The sequence below is a fragment of the Arachis duranensis genome, chromosome 10 (assembly GCF_000817695.3).
Source record: "Arachis duranensis cultivar V14167 chromosome 10, aradu.V14167.gnm2.J7QH, whole genome shotgun sequence".
Lineage (NCBI taxonomy): Eukaryota > Viridiplantae > Streptophyta > Magnoliopsida > Fabales > Fabaceae > Arachis > Arachis duranensis.
Window position 1 is genome coordinate 11,842,825 of NC_029781.3, and position 5,221 is coordinate 11,848,045.

Consider the following 5,221-nt stretch of genomic DNA (forward strand, 5'->3'; position numbering starts at 1 on the left):
GTAGTAATGGGTTGGAACTGATGATACGTTATGCGCGCGTAGTGGCATGAAGTATAAACGGCGGGCAGATTGAGACGATACATGCAGTAACTTCCAAAAAAAACCGAGTTTTAGTTTGAGTGGTCAGTGTGCAGCATGCAAGCGAAGGTGCGAATATTTGCGAGTATTACGGTAAGTTACGAGGCCACAGCTTGGTAGACTAGTAGATGTTGCACATGATTGCCACACCGCACAAGAATTCAGACAGCATGGATTAAATGAACATTCATACAAGGTATACTTGCACGTAACATGCCATATATTTTCTTGTCGGCTTGGGCATATTGTATTGTTGTTATACATAAAATTATGCACCTGACCGGTATAAACTTTGATAGGTAATTCTCTGAAACATCTTGAGCGGCGGTTGTTGACACTGAAACCATATGCCAATGGAAAAATATATAGTAATTTCTAAGTAGGTGTCGTTATGGTTGACAAGTTAGTTGATAGGAAAACCAATTTAAGCATGATTGTGGTTACTAACAAAAATGAATATCCTCAAGAAGAGTAACAACATTAGATGTTTATAACGGACATTAAAATAAAGGGGATACATAATTATGTCGATGTGAGCTATCGTGGGAAAAAATAATTCTTATAGCGTTACCAAATATTTTTACTCCTTGTTCCATCGAACTTCAACATACAAAAGAACAAAGTATAACAAGACAATAACCTATAAAGCCAGCATGATGTCTCCAAAGGTTAGCACAAAAATCAAAATAAAATGACATCCGATGCTTATATCAGCTCAGAGGATCTATTTTTTCAATTTATTTCATCACTTTATTCTAAGTACCTTTTTTTCCTTGAATTATAATTCTTTTTTACTCAATATTAATCGAAGCAATCAAATTTTTACTTGAACTAACCCTCCTAAACAAATTATTCCTTTACTTAAAAAGCCTGACCAATTCTAACTTTTCTTGGCTAACTTCAAAACAAATACTAAGAACCTATACACCCTCGAACTATGTTTTTATTGCCTTGCCAACCAACCCGCTAGTATCCAAAGCACCCTCAACTTCCCAAAATTAACCAACAATCATCATGCATATCACCACATTTAATTCTCTATACTTGCTTCACTGTCCCAAGATCTCTTTTCCTCCTCGATCATATTATTTTGCATACAAAAAATTATCTGATAATCGGATTCTCTAATTAACTACTACAACAGCAAGAAATTACTCATATTAACTAACCTTACAAGGATTATCTTTATACACATAAACAACGACAAAACAAAGAACAAGAAATTACTTACCATCCAAAAATAAAAATATACCTGTAATGTAATCCTAATCTACCAAACCAAGATAGAGGCAACTTTGTTGTTGCCCTCCTCAAACGACACACAATGGACTGTGCCCACTATTAAAACAGAATAAACGCACAAGAATTACGAGAGGGAGTGAAAAGCTCACCACTTATCGGGATGAGGGATCGACGGACCCCCAGTCCAAGCCTGCGACGACGAATATAATCTGATGCTTGCCGTACTTGGCCACAACCTTCACCCCATCCGACCACTTCGACCACAACCAGACCCCGCGCGCGACCCAAAACGGCAGCCACAACACCCTCGGCGGCGTTTCCACAGTCGGCACCCAGGGTTTGCTTCAATTTTAGCAGAATAATTTAGAGGAGACCCAGCTCCGGAGCTCCTACATTTTGTGCTTTGTTTTTACTGGGCCTCACCCAAAAAGGCCCACCTCTGAAACCTCATGCAAACGGATCCGGGCATATTCAATACCCCGTTAGATTTCAAGCCACCTAGTCGGCTCCCTCGCCCCTCTCCTCAGCGCCCACAAGTCCCTTAGAGCCAGCCGAGTCCAGCAACATTTGCCAACACGTGTCCATGCAAGAAACACCAACAACGCATATCTGTATCTTTGTACAAAATCACCTCTGTACACTAGCGCGACCCATATAGTAGATATTTTTTAAAATGTTAGCCCATGATTATTTTTTGTTCCGTTTATTTTGGTAATTTTTCATATTAAAAATTGGTGTTACTCATTCTTTTTTTTACCTATTTTGCTGATATATTAATTTTATCACTCTCTACGTAAATTATTTAGTTTGCTTTTGTTCCAACTCTATCTTATCCCTAATAAATGGTATTAAAGTTACTTTATTTTAGAGTAAAAGTTCAATTCTTCGTATACTTTGCGTGGTTGCAGGTTTGTCTGATTTTCTTTATTAGAAAATAATTTACCTTAATATAAGATGTCGATCCAAAAATTTAAATTTAAAATGGTAAAATTTAATGGTTTAATGACTTCCAATTATAAAAATTAAAGGTACAAACGTTGTTAGATCAGCAAGACATAACTAGGACAGTGAATGGAATAATAGAATTGCTGAAGAAATTGTTTGAGGATTAAAAGATAGAGATAATGTGGCAAAAGCAAGAAGTACAGTTCAATTATGCTTGGCAAACAACATATTAAGAGAAGTAATTGATGAAAAAACTGCTGATTTATTGTGAAAAACCTGGATTAAAAAATGTTTATCAAGGCTTTGTCTAACAAGATATACCAAAAAAAAAGATTGTATACATTTAAATATTCACGGGAGGGTATAATCAAATTCTAGTATATATATATATATATATTACAACCCTCAGAATTTTACTATGCATTCACTACAATATTACATCACTTCATTAGAAGAGAACTGTTTACTTAAAAAATATTCGAAACTTTAAACTTGCTTCGTTGCTTCTTGCTATGTGTTTAGGTTTTTTTTTGGTGTATTAAAACTTTAGATCATCTCTTATTTATAGGCAACAAAAAACTTCGATACCACTTATTAGAAAATTGTGATTTCATAGCTTACATTTTTAATTAATAATATCTCCAACCACTCCGTCACCAATGTCTTCTTGAAATTTTAATGCCCTGCTTTAAATGTGGCTAGAGAACTTCTCATTGCCTATATATATGTGATGGTCTGAAGTCTCAATACATCAAGAAAACCACTATACATATGGCAAGAAACAACGAAGCAAGTTCAAAGTTTCGTGTGTTTTCTAATTGAATTCTCTTGTAGCGTATAGTGAAATTTTGAGTGTTATAATCTTAATATAAAAGAATTGTTATACCTTTTAATACTCACTAAGTTTTACAAATTGTGGTAAAAAAAAATCTTATTACTATAATATACTACTAGAAATATACTGGTGCATTCGCACGGTCTTAAATATGATTTTTTTATTAAATTTAATTATATATGTATAAGTCTAAATGGTTATGTATATAAAACATATAAAAACATTTAATTTAGTGTAATAAAAATATTTAAATTACAGAGATAATAACATTAAAATTTTAAACACATTCAACAATTTAGTTTAAAATTTTGGCATTAACACAATCAATTTCTAAATATATTTATATAATAACTCATTTAAAATATAATAAACTAAAATACATATTAATCAAAACAAAATATTTTAGACAAAGTTCACCAACATCTTAATATAAGTATAATAGTCTCGACTACATGAGAGATAATAAAAATACATATTAATTCATTCTTGGAGAATTTTACTCTAAATTCACAAAATCAAGACAAAATTCAAAAAGAACAAAATACAACTGGAAATATATTTCCATTTTAACGCATTGAGGTCGGATCAGATTGATGCTACATGCATATTTTAAATGCATTTTGAAGTTCATGTTCAGTTCAGCTACACCATAAGAAGACGAATCTGGTAAAATTATGTTGCTAGCACAATCTACTTCCTCATCTAACAAAGAATCATCCATCTATACAAAAATAAATATCAAATGCTAATAAGTACAAATATATAATAAAGTTAAACTAATAGTAATCATTTTCTAAAATCCAATCCCAATTCTTAAAATAAAATTATGGAAAATAGTTGTACATCGTAAGAAAAGAATTACAATTAAGACACCCTTTTTTTTCCATGTTAATAGTTGCTTCTGATAGACAGCCAATATCCATGAAGTATTCCTACAACCATAAAAAAAGAATTTTAAAACTTATAATTACTAATTAGAAGATGAAAGTAATAAAAAAATTAACTTCTAAAAGGAATCAATAATTTAAACGTATCATACTTTGGTATCCACCACTTGATATAATTCTTGAAAATCATTCATTGTCAGCAAACATGAGCTCTCGGCTTTTTCATTTTTAGTAATACTATCAAGGAACTTACTCTGAATCAAACCTTTCTAAAAATGGACACATTTGAAAATTTTAAAATTTTAAAATAAACCAAATATTTAACCAAATTAAATATAAATAAAAATAGTAACATAACTAAAGCATATATAATACGAAGATTTAGATTCGAAAAATATTACATCAATCACCTTTTTATCATGCATGGAAGCAGCAACTTCAAAAAGATTAACTAATGACATATCATCACAAATCCGATGAACCATATACACACTTGTGTTATACTGATACCCCAGAGGTTGAAGATCAATCATGAAAACCATCTTCCATTGAATCAAATAGTTACCCAACTCGGGAGGAACTTTACGTTCAGTATTAGTCTAAATTCAAGAAAATTAAATAAGAAAGGAAACAAATCATAAGAAGGAATGGAATTACAGTGAGTCTAATGAGAAAAGATATTTTATAATCAATATCAGCCTACGTAAAAAATTTAAAAAATCAGGAAAAAACCATAAGAAACATAAATGAACCTGTTTTAAATGGGCATTTTTATTTAGAAAAGCAGGGCATCTTTTCTTAATTATTTGAGTAATCTCAGGATCATGAAGCGGAAATACATTGCTACCATTTGCATGAGAAATAATCACCTTAATTCTGTAACACCCTACCACACAGGGCCTTACGCTTAAGTCGTAAAGCAGAGGTGGCAAGGTACTACGACTTCTAAAAGAAAAGGATATGTACATAGATATAGTTGAATGAAGTCATATCTAGGAGCCTTGAAGAACAAGCTAAAAAAAAATCGATAAACAGAAAATCGTGACACACTCGCATGGATATTCGTAAAATGGACAGGTAAAATCGAAAGATAACTGAACACATATATATACATATCAGAGTTCCAAAACTCAGATAGCAAGCTCCAGAATCGACCTGCGAAGCTAAGGCCGACCAGAGTATATAATTATGTTTATATACAACCCAAAATAAAACTCAAACCACAAAATAAACG